The sequence below is a fragment of the Nyctereutes procyonoides genome, unplaced genomic scaffold (assembly GCF_905146905.1).
Source record: "Nyctereutes procyonoides isolate TBG_1078 unplaced genomic scaffold, NYPRO_anot_genome, whole genome shotgun sequence".
NCBI classification, from domain to species: domain Eukaryota; kingdom Metazoa; phylum Chordata; class Mammalia; order Carnivora; family Canidae; genus Nyctereutes; species Nyctereutes procyonoides.
Genome location: NW_026575130.1, coordinates 2,352,879 through 2,372,694, shown reverse-complemented (window position 1 = coordinate 2,372,694; position 19,816 = coordinate 2,352,879). Strand labels below are relative to the sequence as shown.

General features: G+C 37.3%; 1 pseudogene; it reads right to left on the bottom strand.

The window, feature by feature from the left end:
- Positions 1-16,411: 16,411 nt before the first annotated feature.
- Positions 16,412-19,816, bottom strand: part of LOC129521169 (KAT8 regulatory NSL complex subunit 3-like) — a 69,029-nt pseudogene continuing 65,624 nt past the window's right edge.

The following is a 19,816-nucleotide window of genomic DNA, read 5'->3' as shown; positions in this document are numbered from 1 at the left end:
GGAGAAGGTTCCATGTGCACTTGAGGAGAATGTGTATTCAGTTGTGTTTGGATGTAAAGTTCTGTAAATATCTGGAAATCCATCTGGTCCAGTGTATCATTTAAAGCTCTTGTATGTTTGGAGATGTTGTGCTTAGAAAACCTGTCGATTGTAGAAAGCTCTACATTCAAGTCACCAAGTATAAGTGTATTATTATCTAAGTATGTCTTAACTTTGGTTATTGATTGATTGATATACTTGGCAGCTCCCACATTCGGGGCATAAATATTCATGATTGTTAGGTCCTCTTGTTGGATAGATCCTTTAAGTATAATATAGTGTCCCTCTTCATCTCTCACTACAGTCTTCGGGATAAACTTTATCTGATATAAGGATGGCTTCCCCTGCTTTCTTTTGAGGACCATTTGAATGGTACATGGTTCTCCAACCTTTTATTTTCAGGCTGTAGGTGTCCTTATGTCTAAAATGAGTCTCTTGTAGACAGAAATAGATGGGTCCTGCTTTTTTATCCAGTCTGAAACCCTTCCCCTTTTGATGGGGTCATTGAGCCCATTCATGTTCAGAGTTACTATTGAAAGATATGAGTTTAGTGTCATCATGATAACCTATTCAGTCCCTGTTTTTATGGATTTTTCCCTTGGACTTCCTCCTTAGTATTTCTTGTAGAGAATCCCGTTAGTATTTCTTGCAGAGCTGGCTTCGTGGTCACATATTCTTTCAGTTTCTGCCTATCTTGGAAGCTCTTTATCTCTCCTAATCTGAACAAGAGGCTTGCTGGATAAAGTATTCTTGGCTGCATGTTCTTCTTATTTAGGACCCTGAATATATCCTGCCAGCCCTTTCTGGCCTGCTAGGTCTCTGTGGAGAGGTCTGCTGTTAATCTAATATTTCTCCCCATGAAAGTTAGAGATTTCTTGTCTCTTGCTGCTTTAAGGATCTTCTTTTTATCTTTGGAATTTGCAAGTTTCACTATTAAATGTCAAGGTGTTGAGCGTTTTTTTTTTTTTTTTTAACTTTAGGGGGATCTCTCTATCTCCTGGATCTGAATGCCTGTTTCCCTCCCCAAATTAGGGAAGTTCTCAGCTATGATTTGTTCAAATACGTATTCTGGACCTCTGTCCTTTTCGGCGCCCTCAGGAACCCCAATTAAACATAGATTTTTCTTTCTGAGGCTGTCATTTATTTCCCTTTACCTATCCTCATGATCTTTTCATTGTTTTTCTCTTTTTCCTCAGTTTTCTTCCTTGCCTTGTCTTCTATGTCAGTGAGTCATTCTTCTACCTCATTAACCCTCGTCTTTAGGACCTCTAGTTTGGATTACATCTCATTTAATTGATTTTTAATTTCAGCCTTATTAGATCTAAATTCTGCAGTCATGAAGTCTCTTGAATCCTTTATGCTTCTTTCTAGAGCCACCAGTAGCTTTATAGTAGTGCTTCTGAATTGTCTTTCTGACATTGAATTGTAATCCAAATTTTGTAACTCTGTGGGAGAGAGGACTGTTTCTGATTCTTTCTTTGGAGGTGAGTTTTTCCTTCTAGTCATTTTGCTCAGTGCAGAGTGGCCAAAAACAAGTAGTACTTGATAGAAGTGTGAACTCTTCTCACTGTAGCATTCCATCTGTTCTCTCTTTAAATCTTAGGCCGAATTCATAGGTTTTTAGGATGATTTGAAAGTTATCTAGGTAATTTGGTGGGGACAGGTGACTTGGGCACCCTACTCTTCCGCCATCTTGCCCCCTCCCTCCTGTGGTGACTTTAGAGTGAAGAATTGGAAGCTGTAGGATCCTTAATGAACATCTTATTTCATAGTACTCTACCTTTAGTGTAGTAGTCTTGAAATAAATTCCCTAGTATACAAACTTTTAACCAAAAAGCCTCCCCAATAAATGGAAACTGGAAGGAAAGAGAAGCCAAGAGATCCTTGATTTGAATTTTGACTAGTCTTGATTATCTTCTTTCAGAAATATATATTCAGTGTTTTTATCTAAAACCTAAGTGCTATAGTGTACATGTCAGCTCTTAAATATACTATTTCCACTTGATAAAAGTGAGGCTTTGGGCAGGGAAACTTCTAATATTTTTATAGTTACTGAGTCTGAGTTGACTCTCCCAAAATGGAGACATTAGATAAGTGAATTACATTGTTTCCATGAATGAGATATTAAATTTCAGTAAGAGTCCAGTAGTAATATGCTCTTCTGATGGGTTTTTCCTGATAGCTGTGTCAGAGAGGTGATGAGTACAACATCCTAAGGGACTCTTTTTCCCAGAGGCTCCAAATATCAAGGCATCAATCACAGATACATTTAACTCAAAGGAGTCTTAAAATTGTGCAGACTCAAAAGTACTAGTACTTCTCTACCTCTTTCCAATCTATAGATTACTCCATCCCCAGGATTTATGGGACAGAGATAGATAATGAATATATTCCAACTATACATTCGTATATAGAACCAACAACAGCATATCAGTTTGCCCAAAAGGAGTTAACCACTAGTCTATATTAATGTCCCTTTCCTAATGTAAGCTTTGCCCAAATGTAGTCATTTTATGGTCATTAGAAAAGAAAAAGAAAAAGACCCTCAATATGTTAGTAATAATGGTATTTTGGAATCTGAAATAATTTGATATTTGCTTGTAGTTAAGTTTAGGAAATTATATTAGAGAATTACTTTCTAAACTAAAATCAAATTTCACATAAAATATATAAGGCTAAACACAAGCAAATTTTATTTATTTATTTATTTATTTATTTATTTATTTATTTATTTATAAAGATTTATTTATTTATTCATGAGAGACAGACAGAGAGAGAGAGAGAGAGAGACAGAGAGAGAGAGACAGAGATATAGGCAGAGGGAGAAGCAGGCTCCATGCAGGGAACCTGATGCGGGACTTGATCCTGGAACTCCAGGATCACGCCCTGAGCTGAAGGCAGATGCTCAACCGCTGAGCCACCCAGGCATCCCATAGGCAAATTTTAAATAGAGAAAGAATTCTATAATGATAGTATATTTACAAATTGCTATTTTTTTTTAAGATACACCTTTTTTTGAACTCCTTATAAGGAGGCATTGAAATGTTAAAAGAAGTCATGTAATGAACTTTATAAAGCTGGCTATAATATATTAAATCTACAAATAGCTTCGTGGAATTTTAATTGTTTCTTTTGGTTCTTATCTTCTCACCATATTAGTTTTCTTTGTTATCCTCATGTTAAAAATGGTGGATAATATATTCTAGTGACCAAAAGAGAACTTTGATATCAAAGTGAATATTGTCAGGAGAAATAGAAAAAAAGATGAAAGCAAATTATTATCTAGAATTTGTGCAAGAATAGTCATAGATTTAATAGTTGTAGAGATAGTTTATTATAAATATTTCCTATTCTTTGAATGTTCACTTTATACACTCATAAGACCGTTTCATATGTTACTCAATTATTTGTTCTGTCCCTAATACTCATTATTTTCTCCAATATGAGGTGTAAAATAATCCTTAATTTTTCATATTCAGTATTTGAGGCTTTAAATAGAGGGTTTTAAAGCCAAACATTAAATAGTGTTTAATAATTCCTGACAAATATGAAATTATTTTTCATTCAAAATAAATACTTTATGTAATATTAATTTAACAAATAGTAATTTGATAAATAAGACCTAACTTTAAAATGTAGTAGTGTTTTGCTTTTTTTCTTCCCCAAAATAAAAAAAATTCTGTAAGACTTAGTTTAGTGTTTAGTGGTTTGGTTAAAAATTTCATTTAGGAATTTGAGTGCATGTTTAAAATTAGCCAGGAGTATTTGCTTCAACGTGGATGGAACTGGAGGGTATTATGCTGAGTGAAGTAAGTCCATCAGAGAAGGACAAACGGTGTATGTTCTCATTCATTTGGGGAATATAAATAATAGTGAAAGGGAATATAAGGGAAGGGAGAAGAAATGTGTGGGAAATATCAGAAAGGGAGACGGAACATAAAGACTCCTAACTCTGGGAAACGAACTAGGGGTGGTGGAAGGGGAGGAGGGCGGGGGGTGGGGGTGAGTGGGTGATGGGCACTGAGGGGGACACTTGACGCGATGAGCACTGGGTGTTATTCTGTATGTTGGTAAATTGAACAACAATAAAAAATTTATTTAAAAAATTAGCCAGGAGTACAATGCATAAGTCAGTATAAGGAGCCTGCATTAATATGTAAATTCTATCCAGAACAATGGACTATTTTTCTGTTTCTATTATTTCATGCTCAGGAAAACAAGCAAAAAACAAAACAAAGCAAAACAAAAAAACAATCTCCAAACCTAATGGCTTAAAACAGTTAATCTTTACTTTGCATGATCCTTGAGATGGACAGATTTAGCTGAGGATTCTTGCCTCACATTCTTCATTTGATTGTGTCCCATGGTGTTGAGGCTTTAGTCATTAATGACTCAACCAGTGTAGATTTCCAGAGAGTCCCACTGCCACGAATATGACCGACAGTTGATACTGGATATTGACTAGGAGTTCAGCTGGAGTTTAGACACACACACACACACACACACACACACACACACACACACCTACACATGGTCTCTTCATGTGGCTTGGGTGTCTACATCATGGTAGCTAAGTTTTGAGAGGTAATATTCTAAAAGGAACATAATGAGAAAGAGCATTCTGAGGGGCTTGAGTAGAAACTATAGCATTTCTTTGGATCTATTATCAGAAGTTCCAGAATATCACTTCTGTTTGGTAAAAGGTAAAGAAAATCACTAAGGATAGCCAAAATTGAATGGGAATTAATTCACTTCTTGATAGAAGGAATAGTAAGGAGTACGCAGACATCTTGACCACTCACAGTCCAGTGATTTTTCAGAAAAGATTTTCAGTACTGCTCTGCCAAACTAATTTTCTAACACTTCAACAGAAGAACACAAAAGAAAGACTTTACAATTTTTGGGATTATTTTTATAATTCATTCACTTGAAGGAAGTGTAAGTACAATATTTTCATTATATTCTTTATGTGAGGTTCTTCTTTGGAGAAAGAGTAACAGATTTGTTTTGTTTTATTCCAGAATTCAGGCAGGAGCTAAAATATAAATTTCAAATAATTAGACTTCATTTAGCTTAGAAAAAATGATAATAATTAGAGCTTCCCAAACCACTTCATGAATTGTCTTTTATTAATAAGTATCCAAATAAAATTTGAGTTGCCATCTGTTAATGAGATAATAGAAATTTGGATTAGATGACTTTACAAACTTATTCATAAAACTACAATAAGATAATGAACTGAAGAAATATACATGCCACATTTTTTCACTTAAGATTCATTTTTATATAATGTTAGGTATTTTAAAAACATTAAAAATATTTCTCCAAGTTTCTTTGATACATTTTGGGACACAGAAATTATAATATTCTGCCTGAGTAATTTGATATTTGATTTAGTGAACAGCGGATAATCTAATTTGAAATTGATATAAAAATCAGATATTTAACAGAGAAGTACTAATGTTTATAATTAGAGCAATTACTTAGAGCTAGATGATTTTGCCTTGGGACTTTTGTAAACCAATTTTATTATTACAGAAGACTTTAAATATGAATTTGATAGTTAATGTGACATAAACTGTGCTCTTAAAAAATTATAACAGATAAATTAATCACTTGTGTGGACTCACTTTTATGTCGTTTTTTTTTTTATTTATAGTCATTAAGATAGCTCTAATATGTCAATCAAAAATGGTTCACAGGGATGACATCAGAAAGAATAGCAAAGACCTCTAAAAATTCTAAGTTCCATAAAAGGAATGAGAAAGCTAGCCAAAAATTCTTAAAAAGTCAAAATAAGTTTTGTTTTTTTTTAGAACTCTGTAAATTAACTGAAGGCATGCAGCAATCTGGTACACATTTATTCAACAAAAACAAAAAATTAAAAGGTATGCTAAGAATATATATTTAACACAAAGAAAACAGTAATATAAAAGCAGAGGACCCAAGAAAATAACACAAATAGAAAACAAATTGCAAAATGAAAGATAACTCCTAGCATATCAATAATTATGCTCAATGAAAATGGATTAGAAATTTCATTCAAAAGGGAGAGATTGATATACATGTTTAAAAAATTGTGATTCAACTATGTGCTGAGAAGTACACTTTAGATTCAAAGACACAAATTGGTTGAAGTAAATGTAAAACAAATAGGATGAAAATGGATTGATTCTATTGTAATGGAACAGAAAGATATACATGCAAGCAGTAATCAAAAGAGCTGGATTGGATATACTAATATCAGACAAAGCAAACTTTAGTAAAAAAATATAATTGGAAACAAAAAGGACATTTTATAAAATTATGAAAGTGTTAATATATCAGGAAGATAGAAAATTATAAACTAGTCAAAAGATCAATAAGGAAAACATAGAGGATTTGAACAATACTATGAAATTGTAGTATTTATGGGCATACAACTATAGAACACTCCACTCATGACAACAAAATGTACATTCTTCTCAAGTGCATGTGGTATTTCTAGGTATTCCATATGTTAGACTATAAAACAAATCTCATTATTTCAAAACTGTTTAAATCATACAAAGTATGTTCTCCAACATAATGCAATGAAATCTATAAACAGTAACAGAAATTTGGGAAATTAAAACTAGAGGGAAAATTTTTTAAAAAGGGAGAAGTAAAATCTCCTAAATAAGCAATGAATCCAACAAGTCCAAGAGAATTTCAATAATAATTAGAGGCAAATTAAAATGAAATACAGCATACCATAATTTGTGAAGTACAGCTTCTTTAAACACTCATTATTACTTATAAAAGTCTCTATTTTAAAAGGGAAAATATCAACTAACCTAAGTTTATACTCTGAGAAACTAGGAGAATAAAAACAAACTAAAAGCAAGCAGAAAGAAGGAAATAATAAAGATTAGAACAGAAGTAAATGAAATAAGGGGTAGAAAAACAATAGAGAAACCCGATGAAACCAAAAAGCTCATCACAATTGACTTTCAGCTGACCATCCAAGAGAAAAAAAATATTTTTTTAAAGATTTTATTTATTTATTCATGAGACAGAGGCACACAGAGGCAGAGACACAGGCAAAGGGAGAAGCAGTCTTCCTGCTAGAAGCCTAATGTGGGACTCTATCCGGGATCCTAGGATCATGCCCTGAGCTGAAGGCAGATGCTCAACCGCTGAGCTACCCAGGTGTCCCGAGAAAAATTAGAGAAGAATCAGATTACTAAAATCAAGGTTGAAAGAACATTATTACAGATCTTACAGAAATATGATTACAGGGAATACCATGAATACTTTAATATGGGATTACATAACTTTAATGAAATGAAAAAATGTCAATTCAGACTACCAAATCTTACTAAAAACAAACTGAGAATATGAATAGACCTATAATAACAAAAGAGATTGATTAGTAATAAAAAAGGAAATCTCCAAAACCGGAATAGCCTACAATCTGATGCCTTCACTGTAAATTTTATGTTTAATGAAGAATTAACAATGCACTTTTCACAAACCTTCTAAAAAGTAAAAGAGGAAACACTTTTCAACTAAATCTATGAAACCAAACTGGTAACAAAACCAAACCAAGATATCCCAAGGGAAAAAATGTGGAAAGTACATCTATCAATAATGTGATGAATTTTTCTTTTTTTAAATTTATTTAAACATTTTTTAAAAATATTTTATTTATTTGACAGAGAGAGTGTAAGAGAGCATAAGCAGGGGGGGAGCAGCAGAAGGACAGGGAGAAGCAGGCTCCCCAGTGGGCAGAGAGCTCAGTGTGGGGCTGGATCCCAGACAGGATCATACCTGACCCAAAGGCAAATGCTTAACCGACTGAGCCGTCCAGGTGCCTATGATGAATATATCATAAATGTTTTGTTTAAGAATCTTAACATACTCTGGCCTATCAGCACTTATTTATTATTTCACCTACCTTATTGACTTTTAATACTATATATACATATATATATGTATTTAATACTATTTATACACTATGCTATATATATTTAATATCAGATACATGCACACACACATAAATATATATATATATACACACACATATATATATGCTATTTTATGATATTTTCCATGGTTTTCTTGAACTTTGGAATATGGAAAAATGGTAATAATTTAAAACTGGCTTTAAAGAAATGCAGTTGCTTAAAGTCAGATATCACTAAATTTCTCCTAGTGATTCCTTCTATTTTCTATGTCTATTCATCATACAATCCATTTCTAAGTATCTATACATAATGGCAACATTTATGGTAGCCTTCATTATCTGAGTTTGGTTATTTTAGCCCTAAAGACCTGAAGAATCAAAGTAAAATATTAGGGCATTTAATTAAAAAATCATTATCATTACCATTGAAGTCAGATATATTAGAATTACTTCCTTGGCTTTATTCTTTGATATCTGTGTGATTTGAGTTGATTGTTTAATTTTTCAAATGCAGTTTCTACAGCTATGACATAGGTATATCTATTTCATATGATTATTTTGAGCAATAAAATAAATGATATTGAAAGGTACTTGCATGACTGTCAATGAGATTTAATAAGCAATAGTATATCAATATAAAAATATTTTCATAGTAAATGCTCTATATTACAGAAATACTTTGAGACCCACTTAGTTACAGCACTTGCTGGAAATCCATATTCTTACCTGTACTTCTGATTCATATGGAAAAGGAGGAGTAGAATAGAAATTTACATTTTGAACAAGTACTTTTGAGACTATTTTTATGTTTTTGGTAACATAATTCCTACTTCTTTGAGGACTAAAAATTATCTTTCTAGAGGTCCATAGACAAGATGTTATTTCAAAATGCTTTATTCAGCTTTTATATGGAAAAGGACCACTGTTTGTTTTATAGTATCCAATATATTCATTTACATGATTTCATCATGAATTCCTTCTGAATGGTGGTTCAGAAATCCTGGACCACCTAGCTTTTACTGAGCATACAATGTTACCAACATGATTCTTTGGACATCTGAATTTTTGTTTTAACTCACCAATATCTACAAACCACATACTTAGGTATGATGCCACCTCAGGAATACTTATAAGATCACATTTATTTCCTATAATAGGATATCTATGAAACATTCTACTAAAACCTACTCTTCACAAATTAAACAAGAATATTAGCAAATCTTCAAATCAAGAATAATCAGATTAAAACTTATTTTGTTGTCAGGAAATTGACACAGAACCTTGCATTGATGTTTTAAGGTCACAAGACAAACTTCATCTGTTTAAAATCATAGGAAACTCAGCAATATACCATAAGCAATTCCAAGGGGATTACTATCAAAATTCAATTTTACAATGATTCCGTTAACATATTAATGAAAGGATTTCAATTTATTCCACCTAACTAGGTCAGAAACACTAGTTGGATATTACATTCAGGAGTCATAATAATATTTTATAATGGTTTTATTTTTCAAAGTACTGTGTGCCAAATTAAACCTTGGAAGAAAGTTGATGAACCATTTGATTCTATAATTATTGACTTGGCCATGGGCAAGCTTCTTACTGTAGATAGTTTTGATGGAAAGTGGATTGCCCAGCTGTTGCTGGCACATAAAGGAATTGTATAACTGAGCAATAGTTTTAACCCTCACCCCCAAGTTCTTTATTCTCAACAGACATGATAGTTTGATGATTTTTTTTTGCTTTTTCTAAAGAAGCAGAAAATTCTTAAATATTGAATATACTACTTCAAAATGAGAAGTACAGTTATATAAAACATTCTAATTCATATTTTAAAAGTATCGAATTATCAAAAATCATTGATTCATATGCCCATGAGCTGATAAGCAATCATGATATAATTAATTGAAATAAATGTTACTTGAATGTTTTCATGAATTAAGCTATCAGTGTGATATATTCTCATAATAATATGTTTGTATTCTCAAGCAAAATTAAACTTTGATGAAATGGAATTAAATCTGAAATACTAATGAATACAGCAGCTTAACAGTTGTGTAACATTATTGAATTTAAATTTTCCTTTGCGTTATATTATGGGCTTAATGTTCATGAAACTATTAATTTAGGATATATTTTATATTTGATTTAGTTAACTTTCTGTGTACCTACCCCAAAACCTACTGGTTTTAAGTACTGTATTTGGCTACAGATTTTGTGGGGTGGTTATTTGGGTTGGTACAGCTGGGTAGTTCTACACATCTCAGCTGAATCACCCATATTTATGCTGTCAGCTGCCAGTCAGCTGTGGAAGAAAGCACCTGTTGTTCTAGGGCAGCCTCAGTTCAGGATTCATCTTTGTTCCATGACATCTCTCACTGGCCGACAAGTTAGGTTGTTCATATGGTGCCATGTTTTCCAAATTCAACAAGTGAACTTGCCCTAAAACACAAGCAATTTTAAGCATATGCTTGTGTTACATTTGCTTATTATCCTATTGGTAAATCCAGCAACATAGCCAATCTTAAAGTCATGATGAAAACTTATTCCTGAAGGACATGGACCAAGGGAGAGAAAACCTTTGTAGCCATTTTTACAAACTACTAAACAGTCTTACCATAGGCCATAGATTATTCACAGTCGTTCCACAGAAAAAGTTTCCTTATTGCCATTCTAGAAACCTCCATAAATTGAATAAAACCGTTGTATCAGCCTTGAAGTCCAGGATTTCATGTACTTTAATTATATATTAAGGAGGTTTCTTGAATACAGAAACTGATGAACTAAAAAGATGTCTTCTGCATCTGACTCACCCAATATATAATGTTGAGACAGGGCGTTATCTGCTATGGACATTTCTATTCCTCTAACAGTTGCTGCTTCTTGGCATTCTGAAATCCAGCTGGCACATATTATAAAGGCTACCTTCTCTGGTAACAAATGATCTGTCTTTGTTAGGCGTAGCTTTTGCTCCCTGGAAATGACTCCTCTGTCATTTTTTTCCCTCCAATTTTCTCTAGGAATCCTCCCCCATTAAACATTCTTCAAATCTCTTGGCTCTGCTCTCAGGTTTATAAACTCTTTTCTCCAAGACTTCCTTTGTATTTCCTAACAAATAGTCCATATTTGCTACTAAATAGCTGTGCTAGTGTGCTTTCTGCCTGTAGACAATTGGGAGCCCAGTGGTCTCTTCCTTGTTTAACTCATACCGTTTTAATTCAAGCCCTTGGCCCTTTTGCTACTTCAACTTATATTTAAGTCAGTAAATCAGTGTTGCATGGTTTAAAATTTTGTTCAGCAGCACTTTAATTTTAATTATTAATCTTTTTTTATGTTAACTCTCCTCTGTAATAAACTACCACAAAACAAAGTAGGGTTTTGTTTTGTTTGTTTTTGTTTTTAAACAACTATTAATCAAAGCACAAACCATAGGTCAGCAGTTTGGGTTGGGCTAAGTTGGGTGATTCTTCTGTTCATCTCAGCTGGGCTCACTCATATGTTTTCAATCAGATAACCAGTTGGCTAGGGCTGGTTGTTCCAGTAGAGCTTCAGCTGATATAGCTCATATATTCTCCAGATACTATCTTCTCTTCCAGTAAACTAAACCAAGCTTGTTCACATGTTAATGGAGTTTTCAGCCTCAAGTTGAGTCTGGAATCATATCTGGAGTTGAACTGTGAAGTGCAAGTTATTTATTTGTGACCAATACCTATAAAAAGAAGCCAAACAACAACAACAACAACAACAACAACAACAACAACAACACCATAGTTGGAAAGAGAGAAGTCAAAATGTGAAACTGGTCCACTGAGTCCCTCTTCCAGTTCATCATGGAGTTCTAGAGTGAATAGTGAATACTAGAAAGGCTTCACCTCCAGGAACATGAATCATTGAGGCTGACTCTGAAGGAACTGATAACTATAGGTTATTTGCTAACTGTACTTTCTGAAGTTGGACAGTAAATTCTTTCTCCAAGGAGGATCTGGGAGATACTTCTTTAACTCTACTACATTTCCTAAAGGAACCAGCAAACAAGCCCCAGCATTTCACATTTGCTAATGTCTCATTGGTCAAAGAAAACCATATAACCAAATGATTCACCATAAAGAATATGGCCACAATGAAAGGATGGATTTGAGGCAATTTTTGCATTCTTCCATATTATGATTTTAGTATAGTGATGATCTTGTATTAGCAGTATAAATTCAAAATAACAGGCATATATTTCTGCCTCTTGATGTTGTAGTAGCAGCATAAATTAAAAAATAACAAGCACATATTTCTGCCTCTTCATTTTGAAAATTAACTTATTCTCCCCTAAACATCAATGTAAAAGAAGTCTACAAGTAAGAAATTCAGTTGAAAAAATTTGAAAGAATAAACCATAAAGAACAACAAAAAGAAATCCAGGTTATTTTTAACACTATTTTAGGAAAGCAGGAGAATAATATAATACTTTCTCACAGAGTTTAGAGAGCTCAGAAAAATATACCTCACTAACATATGTTTTAGATGTTCAAATATTTTGGATTAGAAATTATAATGTTGCCTTTTTTTTCTTACAATGTTAAGATCATTTAGATTTGAATATGACCTAAATGTATTTTCCTGCTAGGGAATGACATTTTCAATTTGGCTTCTATTTATTTTTTTCTTTCCAAACAAGAGAGCTTCTAAATTCTTAACAGAAGGCTCTGAAGACAGAAACAGCTTATCTTCCCTTCTGTTTATGAAACTTTTTGAGAAATGTATTCATGAGTTGGCAGAGACAAAGCCCACACAGCCTGGCATAGCTGATTATCATGTCTTAGCAAATGAAGAGAGCCCTAAGGCATTAAGGACTCTCAACCATTAATAGTGGTTTTCCCGCAAGGTAGTTACATAAAATGATAGTTTGGCAAAGGTAGCACATCTTGCTTATCCCTCCACTGATTGACTCTGAAATTTAATTAAAAGTATAAAGTATTTTCATTCACCCACTGTTACACTTAAAGTTCCAGTATTTCATTTTATGTATAAAAAACAGTTTGGATTGATGATAACATGTTCTTTATTACATTGCAACATAAAGTTGTATACTCTGGTTCCTAGCTGTGAAAATATTATGAAATGGGTGGTTTTGTTTCATAAAAGTATCAGCCATTCACAGGACTATAATTTTTCTTATAAAATGTCTTATGAAGTAAATTTAATATGAAGTAAATTTTAGCATTCCTCAATATTATAGGGCAGGTGTTCCAAATTGTCTACAGCCTCATTGTATAGTGACTACAAATATTTCTCAGTGATTGTGTATATGATTCTCACAGAAAATGAAACTATTGCTTGAGAAGCACTATAATGACTCTGATATAGAAGCTGGGATTTGAGTATTAGCCAGTACAGGAAAACTGGTTCAGGGTTTGGGTGACATACCCTTTTTAAATTATTTGACTCAGGAACATTTTTGGACAGACCTATAATTTTTTTTTTTTTAATTAGAGACAGAGGGCTAGTGGGGGAGAGGAGGCAAAGGGAGAGGGAGAGAGCAGGCTCCATGCTCAGGGTGGAGGCTGACATGGTGCTTCGTCTCATGACCCTGAGATCATGACCTGAGCTGACATCAAGAGTTGGACACTTAACCAAATGAACCATCCAGGCACCCCTTGGACAGACCTAATATTCTTATGGCATATGAATATATTTCAATGCATTTATCCATCATATGTTTATAAGTTCAAAGATTTTTTGGAATGGCTTTGGACATAGAAACCAAAAACAACTGACGAAATCATTCCCACAGTTGGATGGATAGGTTGGATAACAGAATTGGATTTTTTTTAAGAAATCCAAAGTTGCTTTTATTTTTTAAATTGTTTTTGCTAATGTAAGAACAGAATCAAGACAGCAGCTCAGCTCTATAACCCGCCCACCCCAAGATTGTTCTACTGGTGGAGCCAAGAACAGGTAGGAGATCTTCCTCCATCAGTGACCTCTTTCATTTTTTAAGATTTTATTTATTTATTCATCGGGGGAGGGGGAGAGTGGGAAAGAGAGAGAGAAGAGAGAGAGGCAGGCAGAGACACAGGCAGAGGGAGAAGCAGACTTCATGCAGGGAGCCCGACGTGGGACTTGTCTTTGGGATCAGGCCCTGGGCTGAAGGTGGCGCTAAACCACTGAGCCCCCTGGGCTGCCCGGTGACCTCTTCTTAAAGCACAAGGACATCTTCCATAGGGCATCAACATGCACCTGTCATGTTGAATGTCAAGAATTTAACTAAAGCTTTCTTGATCCTTCTACATTCTCAGCCAGTAGTATTGCCATCTGAGGTTATGGACTCCAGGTCTGACTCATGATAGGTAGAAGAAGGAGCTTCCTTTCACATTTCGAGAAGAGTGGGTGCAGAAGTGTGGAGTTGAAGAATATGACTTATGGACTTCAGCCATCTCCCCCTTTAGCCTGTTCCTCCAAGGTGAACAAGAGTCAGTGTTCTCACAACTCCCCTTTACAGGTTTGGCTTTCTTCCAGGTGTACAACTCAAGCCTCATCCATGGGAAGCATACTAGGGTTTACACAAACACAGGACGAAAAAAAAAAAAAACACAGGACGATGCATTAGTTTCTCCTTGGGCCCCAGCATAGACTAGGCCAGTATCTTTTAGGAGCAACCACTCTAGCACTGTCTAGGCCATACTCCTAAGTCATGAATGAGTTGTTCAGGACCCTCTGCCTGTCCTAAATGATTCCTAAAAGCTTCACAAAGTCTCAGTCTTACTGTCTTTGGTTTCTATTGGTGTATAATCCTACCTGTAAAGTTACTAAACCCCTGACCCATGGATGTCTCTTTCAGATTTAATATCTTCCTCAAACTTACTAAATGAATTTCTGAGAGCAGTTACCTACCAGCTAATGAGAGAACAAAGCCTACTTTTGTGCAAACCACTGCTGAGATCAGCTCTGCAAGAGGTTAGGGAGGGAGGGCCTGGTGTTCAGGATATTCTTTCTATGTCTATCACACATACCCCCTCCCTGCCCACAGTACCCCTTTCTGCCATGTCTCAGTCTCCTACACAAGAGGTTCTCTCTCCTGGCTTCCAGTTAGACAGGCAGGTAAAGCTCCTGGACTAAAGACAGACAGCCTGATTTGCATATATGTTACACCACAGGTCAGGATCCTGAACCACTGCCATGGCATGCTGTGGACCTTCCTGCCTACAGATACTGAACAGAGTTAGTCACACCTGGGTTGTTCTATTTATTGTCACCTTGGCTGGAAACATTGTAGAGTATGGAAGGGCAGGCAACCTGATCTAGAGGACAGGTATGACACCAAATCTAAAACTACTTTGATGTACAAGTATCGTGAGGACGTAAGGAGGGGCTCAGAGCTCCATTTTCAGTGATCACTTCTCCAGAGCTCAGGCTGGTACCAAGAGCTGCACACAGTAGAGTCAATGCCATTAACCTTCTCACTTCTAAGCAAGAAGACAAGAAGGTGCATGGAATAGAAACAAACACTAAAACGTGGCCTTGGTCATCCTGATGCCTGAACTTCCTGGGACAGCCAAGATGTTAACTTAGCTGTTTCCATTTCACTTCCAAGCACTGGAGATGGCATTTTCAGGGGTTGGGGTTTCTTCCCTGTAACTTGGCAATTTCTTCTCATCTCCATGTCGAATCAACAGTTCCTTAGGTACTAGGTGCAAAGCCTCATACCCCAAGTTTTCTCCACAGAACTTACTGGCACAGCCTTTAAGCCACTTCATTTGTCCCATTCCTCTTCTTCAGCCTTTTTAGACCTGTAAGTTTTCTGGATACAGGAAATCCCTGAAGCATGGTGGAAAAAAGGGGCCAGGCCATCTTTTACTTCCTGGCAATAGCTGTTCCCCATCTATAGTGGCCAAAGGAATTAAAAGATAACATCCCAGTCCTCTTTACTTTATCATGGATTTGAACTTAGGAGTGCCCAGATCTCAGCAGGTTACTCAATATCTGATATGGTTCTTAAGAGGGAGAAGCTGCATGGGGCACGTTCTCACATGGCTGCTCAGGGAAAGCAATAGTGATGTCCAAAACCAGCCCTCTGGTACTGCACAACTGTCGGTAGGCCAGGATGATCCAGTTTTCAGCAAAGGGCTCTCAATTCTAACTCCATAAAAGCCCCAGAGCATGTGGACATCTTCAACCAACTTGGCATGGGGGCGGCACAGACTTCCAAAAGGAACTCCTTCATTAAATGTCACGAGCAGTCTAACACTGCTACTTAGGTCAAGTCACAGCTAATGCTGGAGAAGAAGTGCCTCTGACTCATGCACAGCCAGATCTGCAGAGGAACCTGGTGATTCTGGGATATAGACCCATAGGTGCCAGTGGACAATGTTTCCCTTGCTGCTAGCCTAATGGTTTCACGAGACCCCGAGGCCCATTCTGAAGACAAATGGCAGGGAGGCAAAAATGGAGGTCTTAAGAGGTCTTCAGACAAGTGGACAGCTCAGCAAGACAGCACGTGTGCCCAGGGCTCACTGCACGGCAGCCATCACCAACCTGGTAAAGGAGGCTATATCGCACAGCAGCTTCAAGTGCTGGAGGCAGGCACTGCAAGCTGGAGGGCAGAGCCTGGGAGCTGGGCTCTTCTGTTGGGGCTGCTCTCGAGCCCATGGGGCTCAGTGTAGTGATTCGGCTCAGTTGGCCATGCAGTGTCAGAGTAATGGTGGTAGGGACCTTCAAGCCTGATGCTTGGTTAGAGATCTGAGCCAGGCCGGGGAGGCTGCTTGCCAACTTAGCAAGGCCCCCATTGGTCAGCAGCTGGTGGATGGCTGTGGGCTTCCCACCAGGAGTGGCTTCCAAGGAGGAGAGAGTGGTGACCACAGGAATGGTATGAACAATGGTGCTGGTGCCCATGGTGATGGCACCCAGGCTCTGCATGGGGGTGGGCAACTTCACACTGGTGGCCTGTGGGGCTGGCCCTGGGGAAGGATTTGCTGGGAGGCCAGAGGTCTTTCTTGCTGCTGATATCCTGCAAGCTGAAGCTGAGGCTTTGAAGGAGGCTGCTGGCTGATGTGGGAGGGAGGGAGCTCCCAGGAGAGGTGGCCACCAGGCAGCTCTGGAGTGTGTGGAAGGCACCAGGTGCTGTGCTGCTGGACACTGAGGAGGCTGGGCTGGCTGAGACTTCCCCTTCAGAAGCACTTGACTTGGTGGTGAGAAGTCCTGTGAGATCCTTGGCCCCCGCTGAAGCCTGCCCCCAGCATCATGGTGATGGGCTTTCCTCCTGCAGCTTCTGGAACTCCTCTTTGGGAAGGAGTACAAGGCCCTCCAGCTGTGTCCCCTTGAGAGATAAGGGACACCTTAATGTTCGGTCACTTGGAGGTCTTACTGCCAGGAAGAGGACTAGAGGGATGATGGTGCTTCAGCTGGACCCTAAGATCTTCTTTCTCTGCCTCTTCTGTTTGTTCTGATGAAATGGGAACTTGAGCTTGTTTGTGAGTCAGCACAGCTTCTGTCTGCTGCACATGTCTCTTCAGGAGCTGAGAGCTCCTGATCTGACTGGACTTCTGGGCAGAGGTCATTGGGGTCACTTTGGTCTTGGGACTTGAGGTGGGGCTGCTAGATACACTGGAAAGATCCTCCAAGCCTGAGGGTGAGGCAGGCAGTTTGGCAGCTAGCTGGTGAGGTAGGCCGACTGCCCTGCTCAGGGACCTCAAAGGCCAAGTGTCTGCAGGCTGCATCCTGAGGCTTCTTAGCATCCTGATCGTGGGGCTCAGAGCCCATATGCCCCTTGGTGTGAGTCAGCACTCCAGTCAGAAAGTCCACGATCTCATCCTGAATACACCTGTCCACCATGCTCTGAGTCAGCCCCTCTGATTTCTGCTTTGCTTTATGTATTCTGAGATTATCATAAGCTCCCCCAACCACCGCCAAGCTGTTCTCAGACCGAATCTTCTCCTGGAAATCCTCCATGGCTTCGGAATAACACTGCAAGGAATTCTGCCCAATGGCAAAGAGGACTGGAGTCTTAATATCCACACGGGGATCATCCACATCCCCTCTGGGGCCATCCACGTTAAGTAAAGGAAACCCAAGGAAGACAGCCACAGTGACGTACTCCATCCCATCTCTGACACATGACAGGCCACCTTAGCTCCTGTACTCCAACTAATCAAGATAATAGGTTTGTGGGGGAAATGGCTGTGAATCTCCAGCACTTTGCTTCTCACTGCCGCAATCATATGCTCAAGAGACTGCAGAACTCCTACCCCACTACCATTGTTCAGCAGATGGGTGGCTACAGGGATGACCTTGCCTAACCAGGAGAGCTGAGACTGCCAGAGCGGTGGCAGCGTGAGGTGGGAAACACGGAGCTAGAAGGCCCGTTCAACCCCAGCTGCCCAGGCCCCGGGCTCTAGCCCCCAGCTCCTGTATGCCCTGGGAGTCCTCCTGAAGCCCTTGCCAAAACTCCTGCTCTCCCCCACCAGACCCGCCGGACCCTGCAGGGGCTGGCCTTGCCTTCACCTGCAATCCGGAATTGGGTTTCAAATTAATGTCTGTTGCTTAGGATAAATTGAAGGCTGGCCCCAAACATAAAATACTTATGTATAAGATGGTATAAATACAGCAATTCGTAGCGGTATATTTGTGTATATTGAAATACTCTGTGTATTAACTGAAATGTAGAATAAAACTGTAAGGTAGAAACAAAATTTTTTGTTGTTTGCTTTCACTTTTTATTTAATTATTTCTGTAGATCTTTAATCCTTATTTCCTTAGTCCTAGAAGAAAGCATAAGTAATTTCTATAGGATTCTGTGCAAGTGATATGGTGTCCACATATGCTGCCCTGACTCTCCCATGAAATGCAAAACTAAAATCTGGACAGGATGCATAGGAAAGGTATCTAAGGACTGAAAAATAGAAACTTCTGGGCCAGAGAAGAATGCCAAAATTCGAAGCACTATTAAACCTACATGAGCTTATTTTTTTATTTTTTATTTTTTTTACATGAGCTTATTTTTAATTTTCCTCACAAATGCCTTTAATCCACCACATAAATTTAGCTGAGCTGGAAATCTGGTTTGAGTATCAGGATAGAGATAGCTAGAAGTGAATCTTCTTACATATGGCTTAAGGAACAGGAGAAGTCTAATGCTCAGAGTGAGGAGAGAAAATCCAATGTAGTTTTTTTAAACCTTTTTCTTTTTCCTCATACCCCAGATCACAGTTTCATGGCATTGAGAGCTGCATTGGCAGCAAGGAAAGAAACATTAGCTTAAGAGGATAAGAATTAAATTTTTTCTCATTAGAAACCATGAAGTCCAAGAGGGAACTGGTGTGCATATTTAAAGTATTAGGGAAAAAAAAAACTGTCAGTGTTAAATCCTATACCCAGTGAAAATATGCTTCAGAAATGAAGGTGAAATAAAGATATTCTCAGATGAAGAAAAACTGAGACAATTCATAGCTAGCAAATATGTTTTAAAAATTGTTGGTAAAGAAAGTCTTAAGACCGAAGGGAAATTATATCAGTAGGCAACTTAAAACACTAGAACATCCAAAAGGAGAGGTTAGCAACAGAAATGATACATTTAAGTAAACGAAATAACTATTCTCCTCAAGAGTTCTTTTTTTAAACTCTAAGCTATTTTTTTTAATTTGACATCAATTGATATATAACATTATTGAATTCCATTTCTAACATGGTGTTTAGACATTGATATACATGGTGAAATTATTATTGTTCCTTGTCCAGTCATCATCTGTCACCACACAAAGTTACATATTTTTTTCTTCTGATGAGAACCCTCAAGATCACTGTCTCAACAACTTTCCAGTATGCTATATGATATTACTGATTGTACTTACTTTGTTGTATACT